This window comes from Tamandua tetradactyla, chromosome 9 (genome assembly GCF_023851605.1).
Source record: "Tamandua tetradactyla isolate mTamTet1 chromosome 9, mTamTet1.pri, whole genome shotgun sequence".
Lineage (NCBI taxonomy): Eukaryota > Metazoa > Chordata > Mammalia > Pilosa > Myrmecophagidae > Tamandua > Tamandua tetradactyla.
Genome location: NC_135335.1, coordinates 78,151,045 through 78,176,640, shown reverse-complemented (window position 1 = coordinate 78,176,640; position 25,596 = coordinate 78,151,045). Strand labels below are relative to the sequence as shown.

Below are 25,596 nucleotides of genomic sequence, written 5' to 3'. Positions count from 1 at the left end.
ATAGAAGGTGTGTTGTAGATTTTTCAGGACTTTATATTGGATTATGTGAATTGCAAATAGTGAAAGTTTTGCTTCTTCCTTTTCCATATGGATCCTTTTCTTGCCTAATTGGTCTGGCTAGAACTTGCAGTGTAATATTGAATAACAGTAGCGATAGTTGGCATCCTTGTCTTATTTCCAAATCTAGATGTCAGCAAGGCAAGGACTTCTTCCCAAAATCTGTAACATCTGTTGCTGGCTGCCAGTGATCCTTGGTATTCCTTGTTTTGCATTCTTGCCCCACATCACATGGCAATGTCACCACCTTTCTCCTCTAGAGTCAATTGAGTTCTGGCATTCTATTTCTCCCCATGCATTTCTCTCTATGTCTAAATTTCTTCTTGTTGTAAAAGACTGAAGTAACCTAAATTAAGACCCACCCTCTGTCAGTTGAACCACCCCTTAACTAAAATAATATCTGCAAGAAATACTATTTACAATAGGTTCAAATCCAAGGAATGTGAATTCACATTAGCAACACATTTAACTTGGGGAAAGATTCAATCATCACTTGGCTTAGCCATAGAATGGAATATTACTCTGCAATTAAAAGAAACAAACTGAATCATGCAACAACATGGATGACCCTCAAAAGCACTATGTTAAGAGAAAGAAGCCAAACTCAAAGATCTACGTATTAGTTCTCCTTAGCTGTGATGACTGATCCCCTTAATCTCTTCTTCTGTAGTTACAGGTTAGTAGTTGAGCACAGATGTCAGATACATCATTATTTCATTCCATTAACCTACAGCGTCTTCAAAAACTCCTGCCCAAGATTTAAGAATTAACTGGCATATTCTATGCAAGTGAGTCCATTTGTGAAATTCTGGAAAATACAGAAACATAGGGATCAGGAAGAACTGGGAAAGGAGACTGACTATAAGAGGCACAGGTAAATTTTTAAAGGAAATTCTACATCTCGATTGTGAAAGTGGTTACACAAATGTACACATTTGTCAAAACTCATGGGACTCTGCTACTTCTGGTGAGTGGGCAGAGCTTTTATAGCTCTCTCATCTCTTCCAACCTGGAAAATAGAAATGAGCTTCCCCACTGTGGCTTGCAGGCCCCACACCTGGCTGTTACTAAGAGACACTGTAGGCAGAATGGGTTCACTGTACATGGGGGAGGAGTGGACCATAGAATACTTTCCATGCACTATGATGGCCCAGAAGGTGTTTTATTGAAGAAATATCTTAGAGAGTCATTTCATTTCCAAGATCCATCATACTTACAATTTGGAGTTGTCAACCTTCTTATAAAATGATACATTTTGGGTGTCAAAATGAAAGCTTTCAATGAAGTTTAAGAAAAATTATACAAAAAAGTGTTATTTGGAGCCTCATTTGAAAAAGACAGCCATGAGCACATCTTTTATCTCAACCCCACATGTTCAGATCAGGATTTCTCGGTAGTCACTTCCCTAGAATGGTCAAATACTCATGGGGGCCAGGATAAGAACCAGCTTAGGCTTCACCCATTTGGTTTCTGCTTGCAAGGGACCAGTGTTGGAAGAGACTTTCCCAGATGAACAATGCCTGAGAAATAATTCTGCTTCAGATGACACTGATCAAAGTGATGAGAAACAGAATATTGCTTTGCAAAACTGACTTGCACACAAAGGGGTAATACAGTGACATCATCTTTTCAAATCATCTGAAGTGGATTCTAAATTAATCTCTATGCTTCAAAATTCAGATGAATTGTTATCCCACATGCCTACAAAGTATCTTGCATTGCTTCTCTATTTCCATTTGAGAGAGAAGATAACATTAAGTAATTCCTGGATAGTTTTTTGTCAAAAAAATCTGAGTACACTGAGAGTGATAAGATAGCATTATGTCTCTGGACTGTTACAGTTATAATAAAAGAAATACTTAAAGATGCACGTTCACACACACACACACAAAACTAAAGCAGTTCCTGGCTCCTTCTGACTCTATTTTTGAAGTATTTTACAACTCTTAATTTTCTCAGCATTTTGAAACCCGCTAAGATACCTTTAAAATAACAAGCAGATCCAAGATGGTGTCTTAGTAAGGTACATGCGTCTTAGTTCCTCCGACTCCAAATCAACTAATAGGTGAACAGAAACAGTACAGAACAGCTCCCGGGGCTACAGCAGGGAATGGACACACAGCGTAACCCAGTCTGGGCTGGTTAGTCTGACTGCGAAACTCAGCTGCGGTGAGTGAGATCCCCGAGCGGCGGGCGATTTCCCGAGCAGCTGCAGCTGCGGCGGTCTGAGCTAATCCCTCCCTCCTTCCCGGGCTGGCTGAGGGACGCGGAGAGACAAGCTACCCAGCAAAGGCGGCCGGCGCCACACTTTTGCGGGCGGCTTCGAGTCTCGGCTTCGAGTCCGCGACTACGAGTCTCGCATCAGAGGGCTATCCAAAGTCTGGGCTGGCTAGACTGACTGCGAGACTTGGCTGCGGTGAGACCCCCGAGCGGCGCGTGATTTCCCGATCAGCGGCAGCTGCGGTGGTCCGAGCTACTCCCTCCCTCCTTTCCGGGCCGGCTGAGAGTATTGGAGAAGCAAGTTTCCCAAGCCGAGGCAGGCGGCACCCTTCTTTTGCGGGCGGCTTCGAGTCTCTGCTTCGAGTCCGTGGATACGAGTCTCGGATAGGAGGGCTATCCAAGCAGCGGTAGCCCCCCCCCACGGGAGGCTTCCTGGTCCGGTGGGGAATCCCCCAGGCCCGCTGCGGCCCGCAACCAGCCACAGGGTCCCCTCAAGCCGCGGCAGCTGACGCCCCCACCACGCGCGGCCCCTGAACCAACGGAGAGAATTGGATCCGAAATCCCCAGGCCACGGAGATCGGTGACTGGGGGAGACCCATTCCAAACACTTGAGACAAACGTGTGCCACGTGTGCCACATACTGGGTAAGATAAGAAAAACAGATCCCAGAGATTTCACAGAAAAATATTACAACCTTGCTGGGTCCAACACCAAGAGAAATCTGAATAAATGCCCAGACACCAGCAGCAGAAGATAACTGTCCACGCTCAAAAGATTGAGAATATGGCTCAGTCAAAGGAACAAACCAATAGCTCAAATGAGACACAAGAGCTGAGACAACTAATGCTGAATATACAAACAGAAATGGAAAACCTCTTCAAAAATGAAATCGATAAATTGAGGGAGGACATGAAGAGGACATGGGCTGAACATAAAGAAGAAATAGAAAAACTGAAAAAACAAATCGCAGAACTTATGGAAGTGAAGGATAAAGTAGCAAACATAGAAAAAATAATGGATAGCTACAATGATAGATTCAAAGAGACAGAAGATAGAATTAGTGAATTGGAGGATGGAACATCTGAATTCCAAAAAGAAACAGAAACTATAGGGAAAAGAATGGAAAAATTTGAACAGGGTATCAGGGAACTCAAGGACAATATGAACCGCACAAATATACGTGTTGTGGGTGTCCCAGAAGGAGAAGAGAAGGGAAAAGGAGGAGAAAAACTAATGGAAGAAATTATCACTGAAAATTTCCCAACTCTTATGAAAGACCTAAAATTACAGATCCAAGAAGTGCAGCGCACCCCAAAGAGATTAGACCCAAATAGGCGTTCTCCAAGACACTTACTAGTTAGAATGTCAGAGGTCAAAGAGAAAGAGAAGATCTTGAAAGCAGCAAGAGAAAAACAATCCATTACATACAAGGGAAACCCAATAAGACTTTGTGTAGATTTCTCAGCAGAAACCATGGAAGCTAGAAGACAGTGGGATGATATATTTAAAATACTAAAAGAGAAAAACTGCCAACCAAGACTCCTATATCCAGCAAAATTATCCTTCAAAAATGAGGGAGAAATTAAAACATTCTCAGACAAAAAGTCACTGAAAGAATTTGTGACCAAGAGACCAGCTCTGCAAGAAATACTAAAGGGAGCACTAGAGTCAGATACAAAAAGACAGAAGAGAGAGATATGGAAAAGAGTGTAGAAAGAAGGAAAATCAGATATGATATATATAATACAAAAGGCAAAATGGTAGAGGAAAATATTATCCAAACAGTAATAACACTAAATGTCAATGGACTGAATTCCCCAATCAAAAGACATAGATTGGCAGAATGGATTGAAAAACAGGATCCTTCTTTATGCTGTCTACAGGAAACACATCTTAGACCCAAAGATAAACATAGGTTGAAAGTGAAAGGTTGGGAAAAGATATTTCATGCAAATAACAACCAGAAAAGAGCAGGAGTGGCTATACTAATATCCAACAAATTAGACTTCAAATGTAAAACAGTTAAAAGAGACAAAGAAGGACACTATATATTAATAAAAGGAACAATTAAACAAGAAGACATAACAATCATAAATATTTACGCACCGAATCAGAATGCCCCAAAATACGTGAGGAATATACTGCAAACACTGAAAAGGGAAATAGACTCATATACCATAATAGTTGGAGACTTCAACTCACCACTCTCATCAATGGACAGAACATCTAGACAGAGGATCAATAAAGAAAAAGAGAATCTGAATATTACTATAAATGAACTAGACTTAATAGACATTTATAGGACATTGCATCCCACAACAGCAGGATACACCTTTTTCTCAAGTGCTCATGGATCATATCTCAAAGATAGACCATATGCTGGGTCACAAAGCAAGTCTTAACAAATTTAAAAAGATTGAAATCTTACACAACACTTTCTCGGACCATAAAGGAATGATGTTGGAAATCAATAATAGGCAGAGGGCCAGAAAATTCACAAATACGTGGAGGCTCAACAACACACTCCTAAACAACGACTGGGTCAAAGAAGAAATTGCTAGAGAAATTAGCAAATACCTCGAGGCGAATGAAAATGAAAACACAACATATCAAAACTTATGGGACGCAGCAAAGGCAGTGCTAAGAGGGAAATTTATTGCTCTAAATGCCTATATCAGAAAAGAAGAAAAGGCAAAAATTCAGGAATTGACTATCCATTTGGAAGATCTGGAGAAAGAACAGCAAGCTAACCCCAAAGCAAGCAAAAGGAAAGAAATAACAAAGATTAGAGCACAAATAAATGAAATTGAAAACATGAAAACAATAGAGAAAATCAATAAGGCCAGAAGTTGGTTCTATGAGAAAATCAATAAGATTGATGGGCCCTTAGCAAGATTGACAAAAAGAAGAAGAGAGAGGATGCAAATGAATAAGATCAGAAATGGAAGAGGAGACATAACTACTGACCTCACAGAAATAAAGGAGGTAATAACAGGATACTATGAACAACTTTACGCTAATAAATGCAACAATTTAGATGAAATGGACGGGTTCCTGGAAAGACATGAACAACCAACTTTGACTCAAGAAGACATAGATGACCTCAACAAACCAATCACAAGTAAAGAAATTGAATTAGTCATTCAAAAGCTTCCTAAAAAGAAAAGTCCAGGACCAGATGGCTTCACATGTGAATTCTACCAAATGTTCCAGAAAGAATTAGTACCAACTCTCCTCAAACTCTTCAAAAAAATCGAAGTGGAGGGAAAACTGCCTAATTCATTCTATGAAGCCAACATCACCCTCATACCAAAACCAGGCAAAGATATTACAAAAATAGAAAACTACAGACCAATCTCTCTAATGAATACAGATGCAAAAATCCTCAATAAAATTCTAGCAAATCGTATCCAACAACACATTAAAAGAATTATACATCATGACCAAGTAGGATTCATCCCAGGTATGCAAGGATGGTTCAACATAAGAAAATCAATTAATGTAATACACCATATCAACAAATCAAAGCAGAAAAATCACATGATCATCTCAATTGATGCAGAGAAGGCATTTGACAAGATTCAACATCCTTTCCTGTTGAAAACACTTCAAAAGATAGGAATACAAGGGAACTTCCTTAAAATGATAGAGGGAATATATGAAAAACCCACAGCTAATATCATCCTTAATGGGGAAAAATTGAAAACGTTCCCCCTAAGATCAGGAACAAGACAAGGATGTCCACTATCACCACTATTATTCAACATTGTGTTGGAGGTTCTAGCCAGAGCAATTAGACAAGAAAAAGAAATACAAGGCATCAAAATTGGAAAGGAAGAAGTAAAACTATCACTGTTTGCAGATGATATGATACTATACGTCGAAAACCCGGAAAAATCCACAACAAAACTACTAGAGCTAATAAATGAGTACAGCAAAGTAGCAGGTTACAAGATCAACATTCAAAAATCTGTAGCATTTCTATACACTAGCAATGAACAAGCGGAGGGGGAAATCAAGAAACGAATCCCATTTACAATTGCAACTAAAAGAATGAAATACCTAGGAATAAATTTAACTAAAGAGAAAAAAAAACTATTTAAAGAAAACTACAAAAAACTGCTAAAAGAAATCACAGGAGACCTAAACAGATGGAAGGGCATACCGTGTTCATGGATTGGAAGACTAAATATAGTTAAGATGTCAATCCTACCTAAAGTGATTTACAGATTCAATGCAATACCAATCAAAATCCCAACAACTTATTTTTCAGAAATAGAAAAACCAATAAGCAAATTTATCTGGAAGGGCAGGGTGCCCCGAATTGCTAAAAACATCTTGAGGAAAAAAAACGAAGCTAGAGGTCTTGCACTGCCTGACTTTAAGGCATATTATGAAGCCACAGTGGTCAAAACAGCATGGTATTGGCATAAAGATAGATATATTGACCAATGGAATCGAATAGAGTGCTCAGATATAGACCCTCTCATCTATGGACATTTGATCTTTGATAAGGCAGTCAAGCCAACTCACCTGGGACAGAACAGTCTCTTCAATAAATGGTGCCTAGAGAACTGGATATCCATATGCAAAAGAATGAAAGAAGACCCATATCTCACACCCTACACAAAAGTTAACTCAAAATGGATCAAAGATCTAAACATTAGGTCTAAGACCATAGAACAGTTAGAGGAAAATGTCGGGAGATATCTTATGAATCTTACAATTGGAGGCGGTTTTATGGACCTTACACCTAAAGCAAGAGCACTGAAGAAGGAAATAAATAAATGGGAACTCCTCAAAATTGAACACTTTTGTGCATCAAAGAACTTCATCAAGAAAGTAGAAAGACAGCCTACACAATGGGAATCAATATTTGGAAACGACATATCAGATAAAGGTCTAGTATCCAGAATTTATTATGAGATTGTTCAACTCAACCACAAAAAGATAGCCAACCCAATTACAAAATGGGAAAAAGACTTGAATAGACACCTCTCAGAGGAGGAAATACAAATGGCCAAAAGACACATGAAGAGATGCTCAATGTCCCTGGCCATTAGAGAAATGCAAATCAAAACCACAATGAGATATCATCTCACACCCACCAGAATGGCCATTATCAACAAAACAGAAAATGACAAGTGCTGGAGAGGATGCGGTGAAAGAGGCACACTTATCCACTGTTGGTGGGAATGCCAAATGGTGCAACCACTGTGGAAAACAGTTTGGCGGTTCCTCAAAAAGCTGAATATAGAATTGCCATACGACCCAGCAATACCATTGCTGGGAATCTACTCAAAGGAATTAAGGGCAAAAACTCAAACAGACATTTGCACACCAATGTTTATAGCAGCGTTATTTACAATTGCAAAGAGATGGAAACAGCCAAAATGTCCATCAACAGACGAGTGGCTAAACAAACTGTGGTATATACATACGATGGAATATTATGCAGCTTTAAGGCAGGATAAACTTATGAAGCATGTAATAACATGGATGGACCTAGAGAACATTATGCTGAGTGAGTCTAGCCAAAAACTAAAAGACAAATACTGTATGGTCCCAATGATGTGAATCGACACTCGAGAATAAACTTGGAATATGTCATTGGTAACAGAGTTCAGCAGGAGTTAGAAACAGGGTAAGATAATGGGTAATTGGAGCTGATGGAATACAGACTGTGCAATAGGACTAGATACAAAAACTCAAAAATGGACAGCACAATAATACCTAATTGTAAAGTAATCATGTTAAAATACTGAATGAAGCTGCATCCGAGCGATAGGTTCTTGTTTTTTTTTTTTTTTTTTTTTTTTTTTTTAAGGAAAGACAGAGAGAAGGAAGGAAGGATAGAAGGAAGGAAGGAAGGAAGAAAGGGAAACATTTTTAAACATTTTCTTGTTTTATTGTATTCTGTTTCTCCGTTTTTGTTACATGGGCTGGGGCCGGGAATCGAACCGAGGTCCTCCGGCATAGCAGGCAAGCACTTTGCCCGCTGAGCCACCGCGGCCCACCCTTGTTTTGTTTTGTTTGTTTTGTTCTTATTATTATTACTTTTATTTTTTTTTCTCTATATTAACATCCTATATTTTTTTCTGTTATACTGCTAGTTTTTCTAAACCGATGCAAATGTACTAAGAAACGATGATCATGCATCTATGTGATGATGTTAAGAATTACTGATTGCATATGTAGAATGGTATGATGTCTAAAAAAAAAAAAAAAAAAAAATGGTCAGCACAATACTGCCTAACTGTAATGTAATTATGTTGGAACGCTGAATGAAGCTGCATCTGATATATAGTTTTTTTGTTTGTTTTTTTTTTTTCTTTCTCTTATATATTTTTGTACTTTTTATTTTTATTTGTGTTTTCTCTGTGTTATCACTTTATTTCTTTTTCTGTTGTCGTGCTAATTCTTTCTCTAAATCGATGCATATGTACTGAGAAATGATGACCATACACCTATGTGATGATATTAAGAATTACTGATTGCATATGTAGAATGGATTGATTTCTAATGTTGTGTTAGTTAATTTTTTTTAATGAATAAAAAATAAAAAAATAAAAAAATAACAAGCAGCTTTACGAGTTTCCTGAAGTTGCTTCAACTTCTAATAGCCTCCAGAATCCACAATTCACTTGCCAGAAAATTTTATTTTTGAAACCTTCTTGTGTGCTTGATGTTATTACCTGGCACGTTCAGGCTTTCATCAAAAGGAAGTTCACCCTATTCATTTAAATGTGCCTTCTCTGTAAAGTGGGTGAAGACCACTTTGCTTGATGCCAACAGATCTTCAGTTAAATATAGACATGTTGTCTTCTGGTTATGGCATTTTGCAAGCTGTGAATTTGGGTTTGTCTGTTCATAGAAAATCTTTCTTCTTTGGAGGCAATGAAGTTCACCCTGGATGGGAAAGTATCTCTCTGGTCCAGATCCAGCAATCCTTAGAGCAGTGGACTTAATTTTAATTAAATCCTTAGAAATCAAGTCTTAATTAAATCCTTAGAAATCAAGCTTCAAAATTTACTTCAACAAATAAAATGAAAGTTGATTTACAGAGGTTCATGTCTGAGTTAGTGACCTTCTTAAAGCCTGCCTCATCTTCAGCCCTCCCTACAATTGCACAATCCCAGTGAGTGGCTGACCAGGGTCTTCAATGAACAAGATGATGACATGCTGGAGGCTGCCAGGGCATACTTGGGTATCTACTTCCAGTTGACCAAAAAAACATTGTACAGCTACTGAAAACTTGACCCAATAAAAAGTAAGGTGGAACTGTTGCATGCATGAAAATAGTTCTAATCCTCACTGTATTTTCTTATTCTTCTTAAAATATATAGGATTTGTGTCTACCATTCTTCTTGACTTTTATTTTTGCATGCTTTATAGTGAGGGTCACAGTTCATTCTTTATCCATGTAACTGTCCTGTTATTGCAGCACCATTTGTTGATTTTTTTGGTGGGGAGGGGGAGTGCATGGGTCAGGAATCAAACCCAGTCTCCCACATGGCAGGTGAGAATTCTACCACTGAACTACCGTTGCAACCTCTTCTTGACTTTTTTATTTCATCAGAGACCTGTTTTCTTGAATATTTTGTTAGATATTTCAAATTACTCCAAAAAGGCTGGGATTTTTTTTTTCACCACTAGCAAGTACTTTGATGTAACTGAATCTGAAGATGCCTTCAATATTTGTAATTGCATGCTCTCACTTGTCCAAGCTAGGAACACCAGTCAAATGGAACCATATTATTTGACTGATCTTGAGGGTCACATAAACGCTAATGCTTCTTATGCTTCTTCTGAACCACCCAACCAAGTTGTGACATTCAAGGAGACCCATGCTGTGCTCCAGACTGATACTCTGACTTCACCCCAACTTTCTCAAAGCTTGGTGAATTATGACAGCTCTGATGATTCTGAAGTGGAATCCGTAGATTAGCATTTAGCAAATAGTAAATAGACATCTTTACACTAAGAAACAATTGAGAAGATTCAGAAAACAGCTGGGTCAATAATGGATAAAAAAGTTTCGATTAGAGCCTGAGTCAAGACTTCTGGTATCAAAAGAATCTAATACTTGCTTCGTCACTGATTATGAAGTAGCTCCAAATAGCACTGCTTCTTAAATGGGAATATCTTACAGAACAGTTAAATGTTTTGAAGAATTACAAGGTGCTGTTAACCATTTGCAGAAGAAAAATCTTTTCCCATGTAACCCTTTAGTACTTCTGAAATTGATAAAACATACTGAGTCAATATATAAGATTAGGAAACCTTTGTAAAACAGTGGCAATTTACTTCCAGGAACTGTTTTCCCTTTGTATCAAATTTGCCTAGATAATAGGAAAAGAAAAAAAAATGCTCAAAAGGTTTTGAAAATCAAGTCTTGCTTTTGGCATCATTGGAAGCAACCTAATTATTGAAAAATATCCATCAAATGACTGGTCATGTGATACAGGTTTGTGTCACTTGAACCTTATGGTAATTAAAACTTACACAAAACTTGCAATGGTTATTATCTCACTCTGTGATGTTTAAATGTCTTATGATATGTAAAAAAATTTGAGATCTTAGCAGTTTTTTAAAGAGAAGTCACAGCTTGTATACATGAGTCTCTTTATTAAAACAATTTAAATCACTAAGTGATTTTCCTGTTTAAATTTTTGTGATATTAATAAGTCTGTCTTTCTGAGATGAGATAGTAAATTCAAGTGTTCATATGTTTATTGGATTTGGTTACTATGAGCAGCAATTATTATACTTGTAAGTCTTTCATGAAAGTAAACTAAAAGGCTTTTGTTAATATTTTTAAAATAATCTTTTTGTAAAGAAATTTAATGAAAAAAAAAAAACCTACCAGATCCTAAAATATATTTTAAGGTTATAATAACCAAAACAGTTTAGTACTCATGTAGAAATGGAAAGATCAGTGGAGCCAAAAAGAAGATTGCTAATTAGAATAATGAGATGCCATGTTAAACAAATAGAAATTCATAAGTCAAACAGTTTGGTAGCATGCTATTGGTGGGGGTATACATTGTGGCACTTTCTACTATAATTTTAAAAATACACACCTTTAGATAAGAAATTCCACTTCAAGAAATATTCCCACAAAAGCATAAAAAATGCAAGGACTTTTGATGCCACATTGTAAAAACAAAAGACTAGAAAAAAGTTGTCCAATAGAGCATTATATATATACATATATATTTATATACTCATGAACTGTACGCCTAAACTGTGTCAGTTTTACTGTGTATAAATTATACATCAATAAACTTGAATTAAAAATGAATTTAGTAATTGTTTCTACTGTTTATGGACATATGAGTTATTGTTTGGGACTATGTCAAACAGTACAACCATTAACATTCTTGCACATGTCTTTTGGTGATACATATATATTTATACATAATGAATATAGATGAAGAAATCTTCCAGAAAATAGTAGCTATCTTAATATATATAAGCTATATGTAAATATATATTCTCTTTTGAGTGGAATTGTTGGACCATGAAGTGTGTATGTGTTTTGTTTTAGTAATACTGCCAATTTTTCAGTGATTGCAACAATTTAAATTCCTACCATCAGTGTAAAAGAATTCCATTTGTTCCTAATACTCACCAATATTTGATTTTTATATTTTTAATATGTTACCCATTCTATATTGTGTGTGGGTATAACTGGCATTTCTCTGATGAACATTTATATATCCTCTTTTGTGAAGTGCCCTGTAGATATCAATTCTAGGAACACTGCCTAACCTGTATCTTTAAGACGTATTGAAGTTTTTTTTTTAATTTTATAGTTTTACATTTTGAATTATCTACCCTGAGTTAATTTTTATATATGTGAGAGAATTGTGTGAGATTGAGTGATTGATTTGCATATGGATGACCAATTGCTCCTACATCAATTGCCAAAAAGTTAGCTGTCTTTCCTCTTTTGAATACCTTTTGCACCATTGTACAAAATCAGTGGAGCATATTTACGGTCTATTTCTGCATCTCTATTCCATTGATCTATGTGTCTGTCTCTTCACCAATACCACACAGTCTGGATTACTACAGCTGTGTAAATAAATCTTAATATTTAATAGACAGTCCTTCACTTCATTCTTTTGTAAAAATTGTTTCAGCTTTACTAGTTCCTTTTCTTTCTCATATAAATTTTAAAATAATCATTTCTATGTCTACTAAAATTTGCAGAGATTTTGATAGGAACTGCAATTTGGGAAGAATCTACAACTTTACTATTCTGAGACTTTCAATTCATGAAAACAACATTTTCCCATTCATTTATATCTTTTTATTGATTTCTTTTATAATCCTGTTGTAGCTGCTAACTTAGAAATCCTGTCCATGTTTTGTTAGTTTGAAATCGAAGTATATATTCTATTTTCCTTTTTTTGTATGTGGTGTTCTATTTTAATTTCATTGTCTTCAAGCTAATTATTAGTACATAGAAATAGAATAGTTTGTTGTGTTTTTTTTTTTTTTTTTGGTATAAGCAGGCTCCAGAATCGAACCCAGGTCTCCAGCATGGCAGGCAGGAATTCTGCCACTGAGTCACCATTGCACTGCCCACAATAGATTTTTGCATGTTAAGCTAGACCCTGCTATCTTGCTGAATTCAGTTATTAAAGGGTTTATTTTTTAGATTTTTTGGGATTTTCTACTTAAATGTTCACATCATCTACAAACAGGGACAAGGTTGTCTTTTCACCCTTTATTACATGTATAATTTTCTTTCTTTTGTGACTTTATTGCAATGCCTAGCATTTCTACTATTATATTGAACATGAGTTGCAGAAGCATATATTATTTCCTGGTTCCCGATTTTAGATAGGATGCATTCAGTCTTTCACCATTAAAAATAATGTTATATGAAGTTGCACTTTAACAGGATGTGGAAATTCTCCACAGTTCGCAATTTTCTGAGAGTTTTATCCTAAATGTGGATTGAAATTTATTTAAATACTGTTTTTGCATCAATTGATATATTCTTGTATTTTCTTGTTTAACTGGTTAAGGTGGTTATGGTAGTTTGGAAGTGTTATGTACCCCCAAAATGGCATGTTGCTTTAATCCATTCTTGTGGGTGCACACCAGCATAGATGGGACTCCTTGATTGGGTTTTTTTCCATTGAGATGTGGCCCACCCAATTCAAAGTGGGTCTTAATCCTTTATTAGAGCCTTTTACAGGAGGATAAAAAGAAGAAACACAAGGAAAGAGAGCATAGATTAAGAGAAAGAGAGGAGGGAGAGAGAGAGAGAGAGAGAGAGAGAGAGAGAGAGAGAGAGAGAGAGAGAGAGAGAGAGAGGAATATCCCAGAAAACCTAAGAAAGGGCCCACAAATGCTGAAAGAGAAAACCACTGAAATCAGAAGCTGAAAACAATGGATCCTGGGAACAACAGAACAGCAGATGCTGGGCATGTTCTTCCAAGTGATGGAAAAAGCCCAGATGCTAACAGCTTTTTCTCAGAGACAGTATTGAGACAGAGTTAGAATTAGGGTGGTGAATTGGCTGAGCAAAGGGGATTTCCCAGAAGCAGTTAGGCCTTGAGGTGAAAGATAACTCTGTGAAGAACAGCAGTAAACAGTACCTGGAGCTAAAGGGCCCCCATCTGAGAGTCATCTGTGGAGAAGAGTGGAGCCAACCAACCCTCCCAAATGTACTATCTACCACTAGGCACTGCCCTGGAGAGAAGGGAGGATAGGAGGAAGAGCCCCAAACAAGGAAGGGAGAGGGAGAGTGGATAAAGCCAGACAATAAAAGCAGATGGTTCTAATATCGTGGGGCTCTTGCCTCTCACTCCTCTTCTCTTGTGAGAGTGCCTGAATGTTCTTTCACAAGCATATTTAATAAACTTCCTACCTGCTTACTCTGTGCTATGATGTGCCCTTGAATTCTTTCTCATGGCACGGCCAAGAATTTAGGAAGCTGAAGCTGGCAACATATTTTGGGGAGTCAGCCCCAGTAACCACTTCTCTCCAATCATTTGGACCGGTAAGTCATGGCTATTGTCTGGGAGGCTTGGCACATGCTTTCACTTTTTCTTCTCTTTAGGCTCATTGCTTTTCTCTCCTATGCCCTTATGCAACTCTGTGTCTCTAAAAACCTAGGAGCTCTGATCCAGCTCCCCCAGGACATAAACTTGGTTAACTCTGGCTCCCTCCTCAGAGGTGGCAGGAAACAATCTCCATGCTAGGTAGATCCAAGGAGGCTCATGGTGGTGGGTGTTACAACCCTTGAGACTTGACTAGTGGTTTCTCCCCATGTTGAGAAGAAGTCCAGTGCTAAGCAAATCAAACCCCACTGTTTCTCTCTGTCCCTTTGTCTCTGTCTCTGTTTCTGTCTCTCTCTTTCTCTCTCTCTCCCCCCCCCCCTTCTCAGCTCTTCAAGACTGCCCCACCCTTTCTCTTTTCCTCCTCTCTGGGGACCCAGATCCTTCCTCCTGTTGAAATTGTCCTCTTTTCACCTCTTCCACAGAGGTCTTCTCCTCTGCCTCCATGAGAGTCTCCATTTCTCTTCTGTCTGGCTTTCAATACCTTCTGATACATTCAAATCTTTTGTAACACAGGAATCTGGGCTAAGGACTCTTGCACCAAATAAAATGTTGCCTTTAACATTTTATGGAATTATCTCTGATTTACGCCCATGGGAATTGGTTATTTCCAATGGGAGCGTCTCCTCTTCTGGCCATGTTCATTTAGTCTTTATTGAGACTCATTATGGCTGAATGCAAAGATTCCTTTCTTCTAGAGAATACTCACTTTTTAGCCCTCAGGAAACAGTAAACTTAAAGGACAAATGTATTGCCAGTAGTATTGTCCTAAACTTCACTCAGGTGGGATGAGTACCCTCACCTCAGGAGCATCAATCTAGGCATCTCTCCGGGAGGAACATCCTGGGAACACTGAGTGACTTGTCCTGGGATGCCAGGTGCCTTACTCCCCATGTTCCCAAGAGATTTTGGCTAGTGTAGAGAAAGGACTCCTTAAGAGCACTGTCCTCAAATTCTCCTAGAGTCCATGACCTGTGTTTGGGAATACCTGGAAGTGTAGGTCCAGACATCTCTCAGGAAAGTGCAGGGTTTGAGTCCCCAAATTCTCAAGAGTGCAGTCCTGGAACCCTTCTGGTAAGGGGTATGATTAGTTTCCCTGATCTCTGTTCAAGAAACCTTCAGAAGCATAGGTAAAAGTGTCCTGGGGATGCCCAGTGACTATATCCCCTATCTTCTCATTAGTTTGGGATAGTAGACAAGGAAACACCCAGCTCTGATGCATGACAAGATGCCTCTATTTCTTTTTCCATAGAAAATGAGAAATGTGGACAGCATATAAGCTACTAAATGGGAAAGCATAGCTCTCCAATGGGATTCTCAATTACAATACCATCCTCTAGTTTGTAAAAGACTGGGAAAGTAGTCAGAAATTTCCTATGCCCAGATGTTTATGGCTATCTATCAAAACAAGGATCTGTGAAGGAATTGTCACTTGTGCTTTGCAGATGTCTCAATTTCCATTAGAGTTAAAAGATATTCTTAATGATTTCTTTTTAGAACTTAGCTGCTAAAAGACATGAGAAAATGTACCACATTAAGCTAGTTAATTGTAATAAGCTAAGGAGGTCACTGGGGATAAAGGAAAACCTGGATCTGTTCCTGAGGAAGCTAGAGGAAGAAATTCTGCTGGGCATTCATTTAATCAGACAGTCTGTTCCTGATGTTTAGAGAAAACTGCAAAAGCTTTCAATTTTGAAGCTCCACGGACCCATAAACTCACACTAATAAACTGTTCAAAGTGCTTTTTCTGTCTTTAACAATTGACACAAAGCCAAGGAGGAGGAGAAGGCCAAGAGAGATAAGCAAAAGACCAGAGAACAAGCTCAGCTTATTGCAGTCACTGCTAGAAGCACCCTCCCCCTCAGAGTCACCTGAATCATTGCTCCAAGCATCAAGGGCCTACTTTCAACTGTGGGTCAGAGGGTCACTGGAAGAGAGAGTCCCAGAAACCTCAAGACAACTTTTGATTTCAGGACCTACCAGGGCCTTGACCTAGGTAACTCCAACATGAGCACTGGGCCCAAGGCTGCACTGTCTCCTGAAGGGAGGGGTGTGTGAGGACCCCACGAGCTCTGCTTGTAGCAAGTGAAGAAGACAGAGAGTGCCCAAGACTACTGATGACTCTGCTGACTTCACGTCTGACCATCAACCTAGAGGAGCCTCCCTTTTACCTGTCAAGGGAGCAGGTAAAATTATTAATTTCTTAATTAACACTGGAGCAATTATGTCCTGAATGACAGATCACAGGGGATGAAACTCAGGCCCCCACCCCCTCCTCACCCTGCAGCAATGGCCGAAACTCATGGTCCACTGTCTTGTGACCCTTCCCCTTCACCCTCCTCCTTGCCACAACTCCTGATGTCTCTTGCCAAATGCTGCCCAGGGCAAGAACCCACATCAAAGAAGGACTTACAGCGCAAACTCCACCAATAAAGAGCAAATAGATCAGGACAGGCACAGAAAGAAAGAAGTAAAAATACTAGCCATAGGCAATCAGATGACTCGCCAATTGCAGAATTCAGGACTAATAGGGGACAGTGAACTTCAGAGTATAAAAGGAGAAACACATCACACCGCAGGTGGACATTTTCTTCAGGCTCTTGAAGAAAGTGTTCCTTTACCGTCTCCCCACTCCTCCCTCACCCATTCCTCTTCCCCCTTCCCCCCTCCCCCTCCCTCCTTTACAATAAACCCCTTTCAACCTCAGCTCGCGTGGTTATGAGTGTTGCCACAAACCTCCCACGAATTTGTTCTAACATATGATGCCAAAATTGTTTATGTACTCACTCTCTCCACTGTAGCTTGAGTATCCCTCCTTTTACTTCACCGCACCCAGAACCCAACACTATTCCTTTCCTACTATAATGTAAGACTGAAGAATTTGGTTGTGCTGAAATACTCTCATGGGACATCTCATCAGGGTCCACGGCAGTTTGGGCTCAGGCGTACAGAACATGGAGATTCCATTTTGGGTCCTGGGGACCCCACTGTCTGGAGAATTTTGTTTAGTATTCTGGGACCACCCCACCCCATCCAGAGCAGTGTAGTCAAGGCTCTCCTCTCACAAATCTAAGCCCTCTCTCTCTCTCTCATGCAGAATGGGGACACCCACCTATGTTCTTCAGAGACATGATCTACATCCCTGAACTGCATCCCCAAAGAGTGTCCCCACTGGGTGTTCTTGTTCTTTCCCACTTCCTCACTCTCTTACTTCCCTGGCCATGGGGGCAACACAGTCTATTCCCTGTAAAGACATTGTTTTGGATTGCTTGTTATGCCACCTAAAAAGCCTAGATCTGCAAGGTAATATCAAACCAAAGAAACTTTTGTTTTACTTATGGTGAGTTGGCCTCAGTATCCTCTGGACAACCAAAATCGTTGGCCTAAAAATGGTACTTTTAATCTTAAAATTCTTACTGACCTTAATAACTTTCTGTGGCAATCTGCAAAGTGGGGTGAGGTACTCTACGCCCAAGCTTTCTAAACTGTGTACTAAGCGCTCCCTCTGTTCTTCTCTATGTAGCAAATCCTCCTCCTCCACAAAAAGCCAAAACTTCTCACTCCTTCTCCTTCTTCTGAAAAGCCAAACCTCCCTACTTTTTCTCGCTCTTCTCCCCCTCCCACCGACTCCTGCAACCCAGTCTACCACGCCCCTCCCTGTGACCCCCCTCAACCCTCCACCCCTCCTCTGTCACCATCCCCCTCACCCCTGCCCTCCACTCCTCCCCACTCTTCCTCCTCCCCCTCCCCCCTTCCTCCTTCCCCTCCCTCCTTCCTCCTCCCCCCCCACTTCCTCCTCCCCCTCCCCCTTCTCCTCACCTCATACCCAGTCACGTGGGCCAGTCCTGACCCCCATCACACCTGCTGCCTCACCTCTCCTTCCCCATACCCCCTTTAGTGCCAAACTTCCCACTTCCTCATCCTCAGTAACCAAACTCCCTGTGGGTATTTTCCCTCTTAGGGGAATAGCAGGCTGGGAAGGCATAACCCGGGTTCACATTCCTTTTTCTCTCTCAGACCTCTCATGAATCAAACAGCATTTAGGTTCCTTTTCCACTGACCCTACTGAATATCCTAAAGAATTTAAATATTTAAGTTAAACCTATAGTCTCACCTAGCAGGATGCAGTTATAATTCTTACTTCCTCTACCACTCATAAAGGAAAAAAAAAAAAAAAAAAACCACATTTGGGCAGCAGCTACCACTCAAGCAGACCAAGTTTTTGCAACTGACCCCCAACTTACTCACAGAGCTCCATTGCAGTTCTCCCTAATTGAAATTACCAACCCAACTCCTCCAACTTACTCAAGTTGTGGCACTTCCTCACTTGTCTACTGGAAGGAATGAAAAAGGATTTAAGGCAGTCAGTTATGAAAAACATTTAAAACTCTCCCAAGGATCAGATAAGAATCCTTCAGCTTTTATGAGCTGCCTAATGGATTCAATTTTCAAATATATTGCTCTAGATCCAACCTCACCTGAAGGGCACTTTTTCCTACATACACACTTCATAACATAATCAACTCCAGACATTCGTAAAAAACTTGAAAAGCTGGAGAAAGGACCCCAAACACTGCAGAATAAGCTCATCCAGGTTGCTTTCTGTGTTTTCAACAGTAGGCAGGAGGAAAAAAAATACAAAATTAAAATATCAACTCAGGAAAAACTCAGGCAGGAGTGTGAAGATGCTCAGTATTTTCATTAGCCGTTGCCCTGTGAGGATCTACCCTTGCCCGGCGAGATGAAACAGACCAGGAACTAAGACACCCCTGGGTTCCTATTTTCACTGTGACCAGGAAAAATATTGGGCAAAAGCTTGCCTTAATCCCAAGCTGCCTCCAGGGCCTTGCCCTCTTTGCCAAAAGATAGGACACTAGAAGGCTGACTGTCCTTGGTCATCCTTGGTAAATGGTCCTCCTATGGGATTTAAAGTCTCCAACCTCCTTGGCCCAGCTTTGAAGACTCATGGGGCTTGGGCTCTTCAGCCCTGACTCTTCCCATCTCCACTACCGAGCCCAGGGTAAACATCCTCGTGGCATGTAAGCCAGTCTCTTTTGTAGTTAACACAGGAGCCAAATTTATCTTACCTAAGTTTTCAGGATGCCTAACCCCTTCCCTTATGTCTATAGTTGAAATTAATGGAAAAATCACATGCTCACTACAAATCTCACTCATAGCCTGCACCTTTCAAAACACTTCCTTTTCCCACATTATTAGTTGTGCCTGCATACCCAGTCCCCTTCTTAAAATAAGATATTCTAGCCAAATTCACACTTCCCTTACTTAAAGCTAAGCCTCATGCGACCTGCAGTCCTGCTACTTACCCTCAGCCACAATCTTCACCCAACCCCAGGCTCTTGAAGAAAGTGTTCCTTTGCCCTTTCCCCCTCCCCCCTTCTTCTTCCTCTTTCCCCTTCCTCTACCCTTTTCCCCCTCCTCTCCCCCTCCCTCCTATCCACTAAACCCCTTTCAATCTCAGCTCACTGTGTGGTTATGAGTGATGGACTGAATCTCCCCAAATTTGTTCTAACATTGAATCCCCTCTCTGGGCCTATTTCCACATGGACTTGCCTAGTTATAGAAGTTAATAGTAAAGCCAAAATTAAGACCCTCGCTATCCCTCTCCTTTGTAGTCTTAAGGACCTTACAATATATTGTCCAATCAATTTCTCATTTTCCCTGAATGCCCCACCCCCTTCTTGGAAGGTATCTTCTCATTCTCCAGGGGCTACTTTAAGACTAGCAAACCCAGCTGGTGTTTACCCCCTTCTGTGCTCTGAGGTCCGTATAGGTCAAGGTCTTTTGTCATCCTAAAGGAGATTTTTGAGCAAATTAACCCATCTATATGGAATAAAGATACCCCTGGTGAACCCCCTAAGTAGCCCCTGTCTGCATTCAGATTTTCAGTTCTAGATCTTAAGAAGGATTTTCGTGTGTGTGTGTGTGTGTGTGTGTGTGTGTGTGTGTCTCTCTCTCTTCACCCTGACTCTCAATAACTATTTCCTTTCGACTGGCAGAGACTTAACAATAAAATAAAGCAATACAATTCCCATTCAACTCACTTAGTTCTCCCCCAAAAGTTTCAAAATAATGGTCATATTTTTAAGAATGCTTCATCAGCAGACCTTATGACTTTCAACTGCCTCAGAGCACAGTCTCACCAGGTGTTAATTTTGTGTCCTAACATTTTCCCAATATGAAAGTAAATTTTCTTTGTTGTCATTGGTAACTATAAGCTCCAGATGAATATAAAAAGTTGTGGAAGGTTTGAGAAAGTGAATTTTGTTGAATAATTTTGCATCTGTTCTTAATGAAAAGTTATAAAAACATTTTCTTTAACCATCAGAGTACTCTGTCTAAAAAATAAAAAATTTGTATCAAATCAGAAGAATAGCCTGTTAATGTTTATGTTGACCTTATAGTTTATTTCAAAAGACAAGCCTTCTCACTCAAAAAAGGAAATGGTTACAATTGATTTGCTCTCTTCCCTTATAAAAAAGTGATGCTAAAATAAGCATAGTACATTAAAAAGTGTTTAAGAAGCATTATAATAATTTAAAAAGATTATCCTTCTGTAAGTTAAATTTTCAAGGATAAAATGTAATCACATATTTAGAAATTATTTAAAATTCCTAAAAACTTGACAATGTTCTATCCTTATCCTGATATTTATAATGTTAAATGTTATAAATCATGGAAACTACAAAATTTAATTGTAAGTTATACTACTTTCTCTAAATCTTCCAAAGCTTAATTTTTCTGTAATACACTATATATTTTAATCAGCCTAGCCAGTTTGTTTAAGCAACCTATTTCAGATTTATTTAACATGGAACTTAAAATAAACAATAAAATCTCAATCAGAAAATAAAGTATTTGCAGCATTACTTAAAGGACTAAAGAAAAATGTGAAACTATTATACTTCACCTACTATTCTCTTAAGCAATTTAATAAGTCAAGTCCCTAATATTCTAGCTTTCCCCTATGAAACTTATTTCTTTAATAGTAGAACTAAGCCTACTTTTAACTCATGCCTAAAAGTCACCCCCAGATAACTTCTTTTGTTGATCAAGTGTGCTCTCTCTCTCTCTGTAACCAAACACTACAAATGAACTGATCACCTTTCTCCCTGTGTGGAATATGACTTCCAGGCATGTAAGTCTCCCTAGCAACATTCTTCCTCCTGCTTCTGTTCAGATTGTGTATAAAGTTTCTCACCCAAGTTCTTTCTTCCAGATTAGAAGACTTTCACAAAAAATCTTCTCCTCTGTTTCAGTTTGTAAGGTAATGGAATGTGATATGCCAGAAATGGAATAGCTTTTTTTTTTGGAATGACTTTTTAAAAAGGAAATTTTTAAGTTGCAAGCTTACAGTTCCAAGGCCATGAAAATGCTCAAATTAAGGCAAGGTATAAAAATATCCTAAGGCATCTTGGGAAAGATACCTTGGCTCAAGAAGGCTGATGATGTTCTGGGTTTCTCTCAGCTGGAAGGACACATGGCAACATTTTCTAGCTTTCTCTCCAGGCTTCTTCAATGGCTTCCCTGGGGGCATTTTCCTTCGCCATCTCCAATTGTCTCTGGCTGTATGGGCTCTCATAGTTCTGAAGCTTTTTCCAAAATGATTCCCTCTTAAAGGGCTCTAGTACTCTAGGATGCAGCCCAACCTTGAATGGATGGAGATATGTCTCCATAGAAACCGTCTAATCAAAAGTTACCACACAAAATTGGGTGGGACACATCTCCATGGAAACAATAATAAAGATCCCACCCAGCAATATTGAATTAAAGAACATGTTTCCTGGGGTACATAGCAGATTCAAAGTGGCACATCCTCACCAGAAGATATGCCTCTATTGTTCATATTCAGCCAGCCACCCTAAATAGATCAGCCAGAGACGTCTATGCTCCCACAAGTATGGCCTCTGACCCCACTGACACCTTTAGACAATTACAGAAGATGGACCATTGACCCAAACTGTCTTAAGATTAAGGAGAGTTACAAGTCTCAGAGGTGGAAATGAGGTAGAGTTAGACTTACTCTATACTGTGCTGTGCCCTTGAATTATTATTATTATTATTATTATTATTATTATTATTATTATTATTATTATTTTGCATGGCCAAGAACCAGGAAGCTGAATCTGTCAACATATAGTTCTTGGTGCCTTAATTAAGGCATTTTCATGGACTTAGAACTATAAATTTGTAAATTAATAAATCCCCATTGCAAAAGACAATCCATTTCTGGTATATCACATTCCAGAAATTTTAGCAAGCTGAAACACATTTTGATACCAGAAAAATGGGGTGCTGTGTTTTGTAAATAGCAAAAATGCTGGAATGGCTTTATTAATGGGTAAGCAGAAAATTCTAGAACAGTTGTGAGATTCTTATTAGATAAGGCCTAGACTGCTTTGAAAAGACTAGAAATATGGATATATTGATAGAAATATGGATGCTAAGGTTATTTATGATTAGATCTTAGACTCAAATGATGAATATGTCATTGCCAACTGTAAGAAAGGTGGCACTTATTTTAAGGTGGCAGAGAATTTGGCAAAATTAAGCCCTGGTGTTGGATGGAAGGGAGAATTTGAAGATGATGGATTGGATATCTGGCTGAGAAAATTTACAAACTAAATGTGAAAAAATGTAACCTGGCCTCTCTTTGCAGTTTATAGTAAAACGCAAGAAAAAAGCAATAAGCTGAGAACTGAACCCCTAGGTACAAAGAAACCAGAAAGTGATAGTTTGGAAAATTCTGGGCTTTTGGAAAATGAGCTCCTAGACAATAATGTACCAGGTAAGAATTTATCCAAACAGTGAGCCAGTCAGCCATTTCTGGATGAGTCTGGCTGGGAAATGGAGTTATCCAAGCTATTCAGAAAAGTTTTGTGGAAAGTCCTTTTATCCGATGTTTAGGAATACTATGTGCTGCATACAAAAACAGCAACAACAAAAAATGTTGCCATGTCTGCATAAATGGATCACAGCGAGCCTGGACTAAAAGGGGAAGAAAAGGGACATATTGGAGGAAAACTGACTTCAAAGAAAGAGCCAAAGAAGCTGATGTCTGGAATCAAGAAACCTGGGCCAGCAATAACCACCCATACATGTGGAGAGGGTATTTTCCCCAGAGTTGTAGAGGGTGGACCTTCTTCCCTATTGTTCAGGAAGAGTGTTACCATCCCGGAACTCTCAAGTGCCTGGGGAACTGAGAGAAGCTTGGCCGACCCATTGTTCAGGAAGTGCTGCAACCCTAGGTCCCATAGAGGATACAGAGCATTCACCAGGAATTGGGGAGATCCTGGCCACCTCTCCACTGTTGAGAGAAGAGTTAGCCTGTGCTCCAAGATGGCAGAGAGTCTAGCTGCTGCTCAGATGCTTGAAGAGTGTGGAATGAAGAACATGGTTGTCCCCCAGTGTTTGGAAATTTTGAAGCCTGGTGTTTGGTGAGAGCAGGGCCACAGCATAGGTCCTTGGAGAAGGTTGGATTGCTTCTCTCTCAAGCCCTGAGGATAAAATGTCAATCGATATATGACACTATGACTTCAAAATCTAATGAAATATTCTCTGCAGGATTTTGGAACTGTTTGGATCCATTGACCAATTTTCAGTTACACCCTATGATAACTGTAATGTTTATCGTATGACTATCACTCATTTGTATATCAGAAGCAAATAACATTTTCCAAGTTTCACAGGTCCATAACTGGAGGGATGTTTTGCCTTAGGACAAACCCCACTGTCACTTGTTTTGATAAGACTTTTTACATAACTGTAACTGAAATAGTTTAAGGCTTTTGTGATATTGTGACAGGATGAATATATTTTTACGTGTGGAAATAACATGTCTTTTTTGGGATCCAAAGTGGAGAATATAGTAGTTTGAAGCTGTTATGTACCCTAGAAAATGTTTATTGTGGTGGAACTCTTTGGTTAGTTTGTATCACTTGAGATATGATGATACAAGTCAAGGTCAGCCTTAATCCTTTATTTGAGTCCTTTTTGGGAGAATAGAAGGCAGAAACACCAAGAAAGACAGCAAAGAGAAATGCCCTAGAGATGCTAATAAGGAACCCACAGATGCTCAGAGAGAAAGCCACTGGAATCAGAAGCTGAAAGCAATGAAGCTCAGGTGCTAGATATAACTCATTGCCTTCAAATTCAACCTTCCACTCAAAAGTAGGACTCAATTTTGTCATGTTTCCTGCCACTTCTTACAGGGATCACCTTCTTCCAGTATGCAGTGACACATTCATCATTTCTATCTAAGGCCATATTGGAAGAACCTTTAGCATCCATATTTCTACCAAGAGTCCTTCAAAGCAATCCAGGCATTTCCTGTTCATCTTCTCACAATTCTTCCAGAATCTTCCCCTTACCCATGTAAAGAGCCATTCCAACACGTTTGGTATTTGCAAGCTGAAGCACTCCACTTCTCTGGTGACAAAACCTGTTTTGTTTACTAAAGCTGCCAGAATGTAACAAACTGGCAATGGGTTGGCTTTGACAAAGGGCATTTAGTAAGCTGCAAGTTTACAGTTCTAAGGCCATAAAAATGTCCAAATTAAGGCATAAACAAGAGGATGCTTTCACTTAAGAAAGACCAATCACATCTGGGTTTTCTCTGTCATCCAGGAAGGCATGTGGCTGGCATCTCTTTTCCTTTGCTCCTGGGTTGCATTGCTTTCAGCTTTTGATTCCACTTGCTCTCTAAGCATCTCTAAATGTCCGTGTCTAGGTGTAAGTTCTCTATATCAGCACTTTTAAGGACTCCAGTGAACTAAATATAACACACCTTGAATGGGTGGGACCACCTTTCCATGGAAATAATTTAATCAAAATGTCCTACCAACAGCTGAGTGGGTTTCATCTCCATGGAAACAACCTAGTCAACAGATTCCACCCACAATAAGTCTGCACTCACAAGATTGGATTGAAAAAGCACGGCTTTTCTGACATACATAACAATTTTGAATCCAGTACATTCTACCATCTGGGCCCCCAAAGTACATTCTATACATGTACAAAATATATCCATTCCATTACTATATTTGAAAAGCTTTAGGCAACTTCAGTAACAATACAAATGCAATACAAAGTCAAAAGCAGCTCAATATCTCATCAAATTCAGTTATTAGGCATGGTCTATCCTAAGGCAAAATTTTCCTCTTGCTGTGTACCTGTGATACTCAGAGAAGGCTATCTGCTGCCATTGTACCAAGGAGAGAAA

The 25,596-nt window shown here is 39.3% G+C and overlaps 1 pseudogene; it reads left to right on the top strand.

The window, feature by feature from the left end:
* The first annotated feature begins 1,324 nt into the window (after positions 1-1,324).
* Positions 1,325-10,568, top strand: LOC143646165 (protein Lines homolog 1-like; annotated as a pseudogene).
* Positions 10,569-25,596: the final 15,028 nt, after the last annotated feature.